The sequence below is a fragment of the Mesoplodon mirus genome, assembly GCF_964341445.2.
Source record: "Mesoplodon mirus genome assembly, chromosome: 6".
NCBI classification, from domain to species: Eukaryota; Metazoa; Chordata; class Mammalia; order Artiodactyla; family Ziphiidae; genus Mesoplodon; species Mesoplodon mirus.
The window spans coordinates 66,878,262-66,892,018 of record NC_138982.1 but is presented as its reverse complement, the minus strand read 5'-3'; positions in this window follow the sequence as shown (position 1 = coordinate 66,892,018).

Genomic DNA, 13,757 nt, shown 5'->3' with positions numbered 1-13,757 from the left:
TAAATGGACAACTGAAGAAAGTAGGATTCAATCTTAAGGCCACTGTGATTTCCGTTTGGGGGAACCAGAGGTTCTTGGTGCCTTAGGGACAGATTTACTTTAACTCAAAGAGGATTTCTGCTCACAGTACCACTCCTCTACCTGGAACTAGGGATTGAAATGTCACCTTTACTGCATTTATCCATTCTGTGTCCTGTCCTGTGGCTTCTTCCTTTGCAAAGCCTTCCTATTTCTTAATTTTTTTCTGCCCTTCTCTGGCTCAGGCCCTGGTGCTTTCCCTGCTGGAGAATTAAAATAGTCTTCCAGCTGGCCTTTCTGCTTTCAGATACTTCCCTTGCAAATATCCTGGTAGGCTGTCTATAGGGTAGTATTACCAACTCACACATCGTTTGTGCTACCTCTTGCCTAAAAACCTTTATCAATGGCCTGTGAAAGACCCACGGAGTTCAGTTGAACTTCTTTCCTTGGTGTTGAAAAACTTCCCACTCTCACCTAACCTACTTTTGGGGCTTATCTACAAGGCCACTGACATAAAACCTACATCCTTGACAATCTAGTTGTTTTACAACATTTCCTCATGCCTGAGGACATGGTACTAGAACATCTTGTTAACTTGTGAGGTTACCTTTGACACTTGATGGTTATCGGCTTAAGGATGGGGGGATGTGTCTTGTGCATCTTTGAATTTATTTCCCAACACAGCAAATACCATGGTGGAGATGCCCACCAGAGATGCTAAGTTCAGCTTCTCTGTGGGTCCTACAGCAGGAGTCAGTAGGTGGGACTTGGACGTGGAGGTCTGTCCCTGTGCCCCTGATGCTGGGGTACAGGGTAAGGGGATGTGAAAAAGGGAGCAAAAACCCCTGAAAGCGATGGACAAGGTTGGGAGATCTGGTGCTGATGGTGCCTTTTACCTGTTTGAACTTCCTAGAAGAGTTGGATCACTGTGGGCAATCCTGGCGTTCTCTGCTGTGGTGAAACAGCAGGCTTGCAGAATGGCAGGTGATGAGAAAGAAGCAGGCTCAGAAGGGTTCAAATTAATGTCATGGAGAGGACTCAGGTGGGTGGAAACCCCAGTGAAACCTAGCATGTGGGTCCCTAGTTTGAGAGCTGGGAGGCATGAACCAGGAACCAGGATGATAACCAGCTTTTCCGGACAGGGAGCCAGAATGCCTTTTTTAGGACCAAGACTGGCTCAGCAGGGATTACAGTGGCAAAGCCCTCATCTAAATGCAAAAACTGCTCTGAAAATTTCGGTATGTATTAAGTTAAAATACCCCAGTGTTTGAGGAAATCTAGCCATTGTTTTCACGTGTGTGTGCGTGTGGAGCCTAGGAGAAGAAGGCTGCAGATGGTGCTAAGACTTCCTGAAGCCACACACCAAAGAGCCTAGTGAAAGGGTCTGTTAACTCCAGAGATAAAACCTGGGTCTAGGACAACTCTGATTTCAAATATTCTCTGAACTCCTCCCAAAGTAGCACTTATATTTATTACATCCTGTGCCTTTATTTCTTGTGCGCAAAGCATAGCTCTTTTCTATCACAACACCACAGTCACAGAATTTTCTTCAAATACAAATAGAACATTTCCCCTTTGGCTTCTCCTGCTTTCCCTCTTTTGCTCTGTCTTCTCTCACTGCTTCTTGAGAACTTTCTTTTGCACCTTGCTAGAGGGTCAGCGCTCACAATCAAATCTGAAGTAAAGCTTTGCAGAGGAGGGTGGGACCCAGAGGCATAGAATTCTTTTGTTTCTAGCCGTGGATTTTTCAGCACAATAGGAAGAACCCTGAAAGTTGTAAGAAGTAAAATTTCTTGTGAGAAATTTTCACATACAGTAGAACAAAACCTAGGAGATGGCAAAGATTGACACGAAGAATAGAATATTTTCCAACTCTAAAATTGTTTTCAAAGCAAATATGTACATTTTATACCTGCAAGTTTTGAATGTGCAAATATTGACTCAGTAGATGGATGAAGCCATGCTCTGTTTTTTTTCTCAAGGGTTGGGCCTATTATGATTCTGACTAAGGGTTATATATTGTTTCCTCCCCAACTGATGAATTTTCTGGAATGGGATGGTTTCCCATCCCTGTCTTTAGAATATATAACATCTGTGTAAAATGCTAACAGATTTTTATCTCCCAGGGGCCCCCTTTGAAAATTCATATTATAGTTTAGGCTAAATAACCTGGTCTCACCCCATCATTTCTTCAGGGACCCCAGCTGATGACTTACATCAGGTCACCAGGGGATTTGACAGGAATCTCAAAGTTGTTTGACTCATTTGATTTTTAGTACTCTCATTTTGAGACTGGTGAAAAAACTGCCCTCACATAAGCAAAGCACCTTGAGTGATATGAATTTCAAAATGCTTTCAGAATTAGTTCTGGAGATAAACATGTACTTAAAATCCTAAACTGTAAAGCAGTATACTTACATAAAATCACAAACTGTAAGGCAGTATACAAAGTTAGTTTTCTTAAATATGATGTGCAAAACAAGGTACTCATGGTTGAATCATTAACATCAACCAGTACTGTCACAGCATGCAATGATTCAACAACACCTAAAATTTCTACCTTTAAGGTGAAGAGCAGGCAAATAAATCATTAGGCAACCTACTGGGCACGACATCATTTCATGAAAGTCTGTAACATCATATTCAAAAAAGTTAATCAAGAGACATTTTGTTTGTTTGTTTGTTTGTTTGTTTTTGCAGTACACGGGCCTCTCACCGTTGTGACCTCTCCCATTGTGGAGCACAGGCTCCGGACACGCAGGCTCAGTGGCCATGGCTCATGGGCCCAGCCGCTCCGTGACATGTGGGATCTTCCCGGACCAGGGCACGAACCCATGTCCCCTGCATCGGCAGGCGGACTCTCAACCACTGCGCCACCAGGGAAGCCCTATTTTTTGTTTTTAATTAAAAAAAATTTTAATTGATGTATAGTTGATTTACAATGTTGTATTAGTATCTGCTGTATAGCTAAGTGCTTCAGTTATACATATATATACATTTTTAATATTCTTTTCCATTATGGCTTATCACAGGATACCGAATATAGTTCCCTGTACTATACAGTAGGACCTTGTTGTTTATCCATTCTATATATACTAGTTTGCATCTGCTAATCCCAAACTCCCACTCTATCCCTCCCCCACCCAACCTTCCCCTTGGCAACTACAAATCTGTTCTCTATGTCTAGGAGTCTGTTTCTGTTTTGTAGATAGGTTCATTTGTGCCATATTTTAGATTCCACATATAGGTGATATCATATGGTATTTATCTTTCTCTTTCTGACTTCATTTAGTATGATAAGCTCAAGAGGCATTTTTAAATGCATAAGTTTAATCTGTTATATATCTACAGTTATTGGAAACCAGTTTCTTGAGACCCACTGGAAACTCCCCGGGCCCTGATGGAGCTTGCCCACCCAGGTGCCACTGGTTCTGAGCCATGTCTCCACATGGCCCCTAATCCCTGGCAGGAGAAAACTGCATTTGAGGAAGGGCCTTGATTTCCTTTACATCAAGAAAATTTCTGGTTGTAAGAGGTTATCTCCTGCTTTATGCTTCTGGGCTTATGTCGTCTTGAGGATCTGGAAGCAAACAGGTGATGCCACCATCTATTTGAATTAACCATATTTTAAATCAAATCTTACATGAGCAGTAGAGTGTTAAATTGGGAATTGGTTCCAGCCCTCTCTAGTAACAGTGCAGGTGGGATTAGCCCCATTTTACAAATAAGAACATACAAACTCGAAGAGGGTAAGGGACTTGCCCAAGGTGTAACTTGAGTTCTTAATACTCCTTAATTCTTCTGTTACGTAGCTCTGATTGCCATTGGGAAGGTTTCATAGAACATGGAATTCCTGGCAGTAATTCTTAAAAACAATTCCTGGAATATTATTTTTGGAGTAAGCTGTGGCTCTGGAAATTTTTGAGGTTAAAGAGGGTTTTGCTTTTTTTTTTTTTTTTTTTTTTTGAAATATATTATGGCCCCATGTTGCCCCCTTATGGAACTTTGATGTTTGCAAAATACTTTACTGAATTAGTCTTTTACTGAACTGAGGCAAATAAAACATGATTTACAAGCATTAGCTTTTCTCAGGGTAACATGTTATCTTAACGTTTTCATCTTTCAAATCAACTGTTACTGAAATTTTGTCAAATTTAAGGAAAATGTGATTATGGGTAAGTCAACAGAAAACCTTGTGAAAATGTCTAACTGTATGTCATAGACCCTTTCACACACATCCTCAAGACTAATCGTCTTGTACACATTTAAAAAAATGTATCTAACAAAATGGGGTGGTGGTCTTAATATTTTACAAAACTTGGGGGACAAGATGGTTTATGTTTCATATTTGTGAAATGTTTGGAAGTTTGGTTAAGTTTTTTTAAAAAGTGAGTTTGAATTCCAGCCCTGCCCCTTGTTGGCTGCATAGCCTCGGGTAAGACTCTTAATTTCCTTGAACCTCAGTGTTTTCCTCTGTAAAATGGGGAGAATGGTGCCATTTATGAAGCATTTGAAACAATTCCTGGTGCAGAGTGTGCTTGCAAGAGTAAAACTCGTGGTGGTCGTTGTAGTAGCTGTAACCCCTGGGTCTTCATCTCCTCAATTATTACATGGGGAGCTTGTACTGAAGGAGCTCCAAGCCCTCTCGAGTTCTTACATCTCTGATCTGAGGGATGCAGGATAAATGGGGAAGGAGGAGGCACCAAGATCAGTGTTTTCATTTCCTCCCACCAGGGAAGGCTGGTCCCTCTCCACCACACCTGGACGGAGCAGGGATTTCAGTTCATTTGCCGGTAGGGGCTCCTGGTGTGGGCCACTGTTTCTGAGCACTTAAGGGAGTTAGATGCCGGGGGGGTTACTTCAGATACCAGCCCCCTCCAGGCGTATACAGCCACACGCCCCCAGGACCACACTCCTCGGATGCGACACTGATTGGGGAAAGACTCAGCAGGTACGTGGGAGCTGGTGGTAGGCAGTGGCAGGGGTTGCAGGGAGCTTGGAACATGGGGTATTAATTAATGTCAAGAAATGGAGTGTAGAAGGCACACTGAAGGGGCCGATGACAGGAAAATTCTGCCTGTTGTCCCAAGGTCTTCCCTTCACCGCTGTCAAAGATAAACAAACCTGGACAGGAGTTAAAGTGGTGAAAACAGATTTGATTCTGTAACTACTGGCAGTCGGGGAAAGAGCTGAGCTCCATTCTGATTTATGTAGAGGTTGACCGGGCATTTTTCTTTTTTTTTAAGATTTTAAAAATAACATTTATTCCTTAAAAGTTAACACGTGCGTAATAGGAAACCAAAAACCACAAGAAGCAAACAACAAAGTCATCCACAATCACAAGCAGTTTACAGTTTGATGTGTCCTTCTAGGTCTCGTTTGTGTATCTACACAACGAAGCATCCATTTTTATGTAATTAAGATCATACAGTTATATATATCTTGCTTTTTGACCGGGATTTTTTTTTTTTTTTTTTTTTTTTTTTTGCGGTACGCGGGCCTCTCACTGTTGTGGCCTCTCCCGTCGCGGAGCACAGGCTCCTGACTCACAGGCTCAGCAGCCATGGCTCACGGGCCCAGCCGCTCTGCGGCATGCGGGATCTTCCCGGACCGGGGTACGAACCCGTGTCCCCAGAATCGGCAGGCAGACTCTCAACCACTGCGCCACCAGGGAAGCCTGACAGGGAGTTTTAAAGGGAAGAGTAGGGAGGGGAGGGAGTGGGGCATCCAGTGAAACCTGACCGAGGGTTGGTGACAAGGGGAACTGTGCTGAGGCAGCTCTGGGCGCCAGCTGGCAATGACGAAGTCAGGGTTCTGTCCTCCTGCAGAGACTGGGAGAGAGGGACCCCATCCTCTGATAGTTACACTTCAAAGGAATGGCTCTCAGGTCCTTTAGAAAGACACTCCTGAGTTGTAGGAGATAGTATACATCTCCCAGGGACAGAGGAAGGATTCACAATGGTGGGCCCTTTTAAGGAAATGCTCTAAGAAAGTGAGGTCGGACTGTCCTCAGGTGTTGGTAGGGAAGCAGTAAATTTGCTGGCAGCATTGTGGTTTCTCAGGCAGGCGTTTTGATAGAGGGCTGGGGTCATCCCAGGGACACAGCCTCGTGTGCTAGAAGCCAGGCTCTGCCGAGGTAGCAGTAGCGCAGAGGTTTCAGTGCAGTGCTCCCCAGGGGGCCTTCTCTGACCAGTGTAACCCCTCGTGGGTCTCCATCTGTCAGCCTTGGTGGCATTTGGAAACTGGAGCACTAGTGGTTGGTCCACTCACTCCACAAGGATTAGTTGGGAGCCTTCTGAATGAAGGGGGCAGCGTTCAAGAGTCAGGAGTCTTAGAACTGTTTGCGTTTTTCTCTGGTTGCTTTGTGTTAGTTTTACCTTAACTACATAGATAGTGAACATCTTTGAGATTATAGACACTGCCTTATTCTTCTGTCCTCCATTCGGTTTGTAATTTAGTAGAGCCTAGTAAATATTCAATTGAATTTATACAATATAATTGAAGTACAGAATAAATGAAGAAGGTAAAGGAAAATACTTTGGGCAGAATTTGAGTAATCTGGTTGTTAAGTGTAGAAGAAAAAGAAAATGACAACATCAAAATGATAAAAGAGATTCTTTTACTACCCTTTTTGACGTGAAGAAGAAACTCAAATTCACCCTAAAGGCCACACTAACTTCTCTTATTTTTCTGAAATATTATAAAAAATATGTGCTATTTGCTTCCCTAATTACAAGGAAGGAACGAATCTCTGAGATACACTGTGTAGGTGATATTAAAACTACATTTTTGTGTTAAAACTACATTTTTGTGGGTGTCTGACTTAACATTGTAGAAAATAGTAAAAATGTCTGCTAGTTTAACATTTATCTAAACCCTAAGAATAGGTACAGAGAATTTTACTCCTTCTAGATGCTAAGAATACTCTCAGATCTTGCCAGCTCTGCAGCAAATGGAGGAGATGGCTCTTGGATGGCAGGTCTCCCTGGAGGGAGGCCAGGCTTCACTTGGCTGAGTTGTAATGTTTTCATCTGAGGTGTTGGGCATGAAGGCTTCTACCACTGTTTCTAAAGATTGGGTAAGGGTCAGGGCTAGCACAGAACTGAAAGATGCATGCATTTCATCCAGCGGCCTTTCCCCCAGTTATAGCCCCAAATATCTTCTATTTCAGTGGTCTCAGCTAGGGTGATTCTGCCTCCCAGGGGACATTTAGCAGTATCTGGAGACATTTTTTTTGGTTTGTTTGTTTGTTTGTTTGTGGTACGCGGGCCTCTCACTGTTGTGGCCTCTCCCGTTGTGGAGCACAGGCTCCGGATGCGCAGGCTCAGTGGCCATGGCTCACGGGCCCAGTCGCTCTGCGGCATGTGGGATCTTCCCGGACCGGGGCATGAACCCGTGTCCCCTGCATCAGCAGGCGGACTCTCAAACACTGCGCCATGAGGGAAGCCCCTGGAGACATTTTTGATAGTCACAATTGGGGGATTTGCTTCTGGGATCTACTAGGTAGAGGACAGGGATGCTGCTAAACACCCTACAGTGCACAGAACATCCCCCCCCACAACAAAGACTCATGCAACCCAGAATGTCCAGAGTGCTAACATGGAGAAACCCCCTTCTATATTTTAAGACAAGAAAACCAGTTTCTTGCTTAAGTGTGTCAATTAACACGTTCCTACTCAGAGTGTGGTCCCCAGATGACATCAGCATCACTTGGAAGTTTGTGAGAAATGCAGACTCCCGGGATCCACTCTAGACTTACAGGATTAGAATCTGCACTTTTTCATAAGGTCCCCAGGTGATTCATATACACGCTCAATTTTGAGAAGCACGGACCAACACTCTGTGAGAACTAGAGAGCAAGGCAGGGTGATAAGTGCTTTGAGGTAACTGAGTCAGGAAGAGTCAGAGTCCTGGCTGTGCCTGAGTAGTGTCTTTAAATCCACAAAAACTCACTTCTCCATCTATTTTTGTTTTTCATTTAACTATCTTTCTCTTCTTTTCTCCCTTTTACTTCCTTTCTTAGCTCCTTCCTTCCTTCTCTGGTTACTCTGCTTCATCAGAGCTGTATTCATTTGTGCATGCATTGCTTTTTCTAGGTCTTTAATTCTGAGCCACTCTTGACACACACACACACACACACACACACACACACACACACACACACACACAGGCAGACAGTTATCTCTTTAATTAAAGAAAATTATCCTAGAGGGAAAAGTGGGTAGAATCTGGAAAGACAGCCATACTTTCTGAAACCTGATATAACACAATTAAATTCAGCCTTCCTGCACTGAGCCTTCAGTGGTGAGATATTAAAAAGGAAGGCAATAAAGCTTATCCAGTACTAATTTAATCAGAAGCCAGTGCAATCAGTCTCTTTGATATACTTTTTGTCAATGCAGCTTTAGGTTTTGAATAGACAATCTAAAACCCTGGAAATTTACCATTTTGACTTATCAGCAAAATTTCTGCTGAACCTAGCTATAATAATAGGACTGATGAAAAAAGTAAAATTTAGTCTGCACACCATGCCAGTGTACCATAAAATTATGGAGGTTTTTAGATAATTTATTTAGAAATTCTCTCTCTCTTTTTAAGAGTTTGCCTGTGTCAAGTTCACCATCTATTAGCTCCGTGTTTCTCTATAGAAAACAGGAGCTGGAATTTTAAACCATTAAAGCAAACTTCAGTTCAACTTGATAAACATTTTCTAAGCACCTACTCTCTACAAGAACTGAAATAAGAATTATGGAAGATTAAAAAAGATTAAGATACGATCCCTGCCCTAGTTTATAATTTGGGGTGTGTGTGTATGTGTATGTGTGTGTATTGGGGTAGATAAACATATGCAGAAGTTTGTTCATGGTAAGTATGTTAATACACAAATCAACCAAGAGCTGCAAGAATTCATGGAGAAATTTGCATGCTTGCTATTTCTTTGTTCTCAAAAAGTGGATTTTTACATTTAAAAAATGAAAAATAGGACTGAAGAGATTCCAGTTCCTAAAAAACTGTGGTTTTTCTCAGTGACATTTTATATCCTGGTTAACAGTTAAGTTTCAGGGAAGTTTAACTAAGGAGCTTAAGTAGACTTGATATTCTCAGAAAATTGTTATTCCTATTTATGCCTGTTTTCCCCAGAATTTCTTCATAGCTATATTTTTCAACACATCTCATCATTTCCCCCCCTTTTAAAAACTAGTGGTACCAAAAAGAGGCTTGCTCTTTTTGATTGTGAATCTAAGTCATCCATGGAAGACAATGACACTGTTATGTAAATATTGAATGGGCTTCCCTGGTGGCGCAGTGGTTGAGAGTCCGCCTGCTGATGCAGGGGACACGGGTTCGTGCCCCGGTCCAGGAGGATCCCATGTGCCGCAGAGCAGCTGGGCCCGTGAGCCATGGCAGCTGAGCCTGTGCATCCGGAGCCTGTGCTCTGCAACGGGAGAGGCCACAACAGTGAGAGGCCTGCGTATCGCAAAAAAAAAAAAAAAATTGTTAAAAAAATATATATATTGAAGAGAACCTACTAGAAGCAATCTGTAATGGGTTTTTTAGTCAATTTAATTGAATAAAACTTATCTTGCTTAGGAATGACTTTTAAAAATAATGCCCGTAATAGTCACTATGCAAATATTTTCACCTGACATCTATTTGAGACTTTAATAATGAGGCTCTAGAAGTGCTCTCTAACTTCTCCCTGAGTTGTAATTAGTATTCAAAAGGACATATAAATACTATCTGGAAATGACAAGTAATGAGAAAATTAGTCTTTTACTCGTACCCCATGACCTTGCAAATGACTCTTTGTGCCAAAAATTACAGCAATATTTGGACTGAATTCCTAAAGTAAATCAAATGACGTTGAGTCGCAAAGCTTCATTCAATTAGGCAATCACATTGGAAGATTAATTTTAAAACAAGCTAGAAAAAGTGGTCTTATATTAATGTAATTTATATTACTTGAGCTTTTCTCAGAGCTTCAAGAATTTCTAAGTTTCATAGGGCAGTGCTCACCTTTTGAAACTGGCAGCTGTGTCCTCATTGTGTGATATTGAAGATTATTAAAGCAATTATGAGTATATGTTCACCACCATCATATAAAACAAGTCTACTTCATTAATAACGCTGGTGTTGAATTTTTCAGAAACTATTATTTGCCCCAAATTCTGTGAGTTATTTTCTCTGTGGATTGAATCTTGTGTTTACTTCCTTCCGCACGGCTTTTCTACAGCCTCCATTCTCATACTGTTGACTGCTTTTGACTTGACAGCAAATCTTGGAGAACTAGTTAGGTGGGTTTGTTTTCTCTTGTTTTGTTTTTTAAATGATATCATGAAAAAGTCCTTCTCGGAATAAAGGTGCACTAAAGGTGCACTGGCAAGTTAGAAAGCTAAAATCTAGTGAAGAAACTTTTGAAAGGAATTCAGAAATCCTGCTTCTGAGAAAATAGATATAAAGGAATCACATTTTGTAGAATATTGAATAGATGTACTTTTGTTTAGTCTTAAAATCATTTCTTTTCTTTCAGTCTTTCACCTTCTAGCCTGAACCATGACATCAAAAGCTTCAAAGAAGGGGAAGGCGGGCCCCATCTGGACACCCTTTGGACTAAGTGCATCACCAATATTCTGCCAGGTATGTCCTGGTCAGAAGAGAAGATAAAGAGGAGACCCCATCCTCGTGGGAGGAAGGAGGTAACAGAGGCAGAGGGAGAACATGGTGATCAAGTGTCTGGGTGACCTTGTCTAGGCTAAAGTGCTAAATGGGGAGACATTTTAGGTAGAGGGAAGGCAGAGATAAAGGAGAATGGCTTTTGCACTATTTCTTCTTGAGAGAAAGAAATGTCACAGGGTGATTCTTCCCATAACAGGGTGGGCAACTGCAGGGTCAGGAAGGTGGAGTGAGGGCCTGATTCCCCTGAATATCCCTTTCTAGAAGTTCCTAAGAATGCTACAGAGAACTATCTAGATAGCTAAAGGCACTGATATGTGAACTTAAAGGGAGGGGTATTAATGTGCTGGGGCAAAGTGACACTAAGCAAGGGTAGGCTGGCCCACCTGGGCTGAAGGTAGACTGGAAGTTGAAGACCAGACCTCATCAGACCCAGCTGAGAAAGAACTGAGACAGATCAGGCCCAGTAGATGCCAGTTGGGGTTCCCGTGCCTGGAATAGGGGATGGAAGGCAGGGGATGGTGAGTATGTATCTGGGGTCCCACCGCCATTCACTGAGCTGCCATCCTGGAGAAGAGCTGGGGAAGTGGAGGAAGTTTACAATATGTTCAGGCTTCTCCGCAAGCCTGATACCTAAAGATGCTCTTTATTTAATGAAGTTTACCAACTGAATTATATTTGTGTTTCTCTCTCTTAGCAGGGTGGGGGCCCATAAGGAATGTCAACAATTCTAGAACATCAATAAGCAGAGGGGTTTCTGAACACACAGAGTGCAGGATAACATTTACAAGGCTGCCAGACAGGTCTGGCCCCCGAATCCTGGGGCCTATGAATGTAATTTATATTACTTGAGTTTTCCTCAGAGCTTCAAGGATTTCTAAGTTGTAAAACTATGCAGTAAACTTTGGGTGGTAGGCAAGACCATGATGTTGGTATTAGTGCAGTGTTTGAGTTTTTGGCAGTGAGAAGGTCTGCTCTGTGACCTTGGGGAGTGCAACCCCCTGTGAGGAGAGGGGATGCTGGGGGGTGGGATTCAGTGTTTAATGCACAGAGTCTTAAGGAGAAGCACTGGAGAAGCCTGCACTGCCTCCTCGGTCTTCTGCAGTGCTCTAGCTGTCCATCTTCCTCTCCCCACCTCCGGGATGACTCTTCCTCTTCTTTCATTTTCAGTGGGTCCTTTGTCCCTTGTTGGAACCGCCTGATGGGCAGGTTGGGCCCAGGGACCCAGAGCAAGGACCTCTCAGGTAAGCTTTCTAACACTCAAATAACTGCAGCCACCACTGAAGAGAGCACAAAGCCATTTCCTGTGAGGAGAGTACATTTCTTCCATAATGCCTGCCCCAAGAATCAGAACCATAGGGTAATCAAAGTCTGGCCAGGCAGTTCTGGTTTGTTCCATTTCAGTTTGTTCTTTGGCGCCTCACTGGAGGGCAGCATTCCTAGTTTTTGAGGGAACTGTCACTTCTCCTTCCTTGTAAGTGATTTTTACTAATCTTATCTTCACTGTCAAGTATGAGAACAAATGTACAGACCTCCATTGAGAGATTTCAAATTGTATTAATCTTGTGGCAGATTGTTCATGAATTTTTGCTATTCAAATGTCATACCCTTCCTTTTTCCCCGTAAAAGACACGTGATGTGCAGTGGGTGGTTTGCAGAGCCTGAAGTAACCCACTTTGTTAATTAAATGCTGCTAATTGAACAGACTGAAAAAAAAAGATCTGACAAGAAAGAAAAGGCAGCCATGTTAAAAAATACCCCTTTGAGAACTCAAGAGAAAAGCAATCACTAATGTTTGCCAGGGGAACTGATGGCAGTAGAAATAAATGTATTTTTTAATATGCATTTAAAATAACATGTTATTGATGAAGATAATAGAATACATAGAAACAATACAAGTTCTTGAGACAGTGATCTTACATTAGTGTGAGGGGGCTATAAAGATGGTGGAGAAAAATCCTTCAGGCACAGTTAGACTGAGAGACTCATTTTGTGTAAGTAATTCCTGCCCATAGAATCATCTGTCCTTCAGCAAAAATGCAAGAACTGTCTTCTTTCATGATTCCGGGCAAGAATGAGTGGATAATTCTTTTTTTTTTTTTTAAGATATTGAGGGTAGGAGTTTATTAATTAATTAATGTATTTTTGCTGTGTTGGATCTTCATTTCTGTGCGAGGGCTTTCCCTAGTTGTGGCAAGTGGGGGCCACTCTTCATCGCCGTGAGCAGGCCTCTCACTATCGCGGCCTCTCTTGTTGCGTAGCACAGGCTCCAGGCGCGCAGGCTCAGTAGTTGTGGCTCACAGGCCTAGTTGCTCTGCAGCACGTGGGATCCTCCCAGACCAGGGCTCGAACCCGTGTCCCCTGCATTAGCAGGCAGATTCTCAACCACTATGCCACCAGGGAAGCCCCAGAGTGGATAAAATTTTGAGGGAGGTAATTAATTTGCAAGATGTTGTCAATAAAGTAAGAGGAAAAAGTAAAATGTAGGAAAGTTTCCTCCACTGTGGGATAATTTATTTTTCTTGTAGTTGGTGTGGGCATTTTTTAAAATTGAAGTATAGTTGCTGTGCAATATTATATAAGTTACAGGTGTACAATATAGTGATTCACAATTTTTAAAGTTTATACTCCATTTATAGTTATTATAAAATATTGGCCATATTCCCCATGTTGTACAATATATCCTTGTAGTTTATCTTATACCTAATAGTTTGTACCTGCTAATCCCCTACCCTTATCTTGCCCCACCCCATCTTGTCCCTCCCCCTTCCCTCTCCCCATTGGTAACTGCTAGTTTGTTCTCTAAATCTGCGAGTCTGCTGCTTTTTTGTTATATTCACTAGTTTGCTGTATTTTTTAGATTCCACATATAAATGATATCATACAGTATTTGTCTTTCTCTGTCTGACTTACTTCACTTAGCCAAGTGCCCTCCAAGTCCGTCCATGTTGCTGCAAATGGCAAAATTTCACTCTTCTTTATGGCCAAGTAGTATTCCATTGTGTATATATATCATGTCTTTACCCATTCATCTGTTAATGGACACGTAGGTTTGCTTCCATATC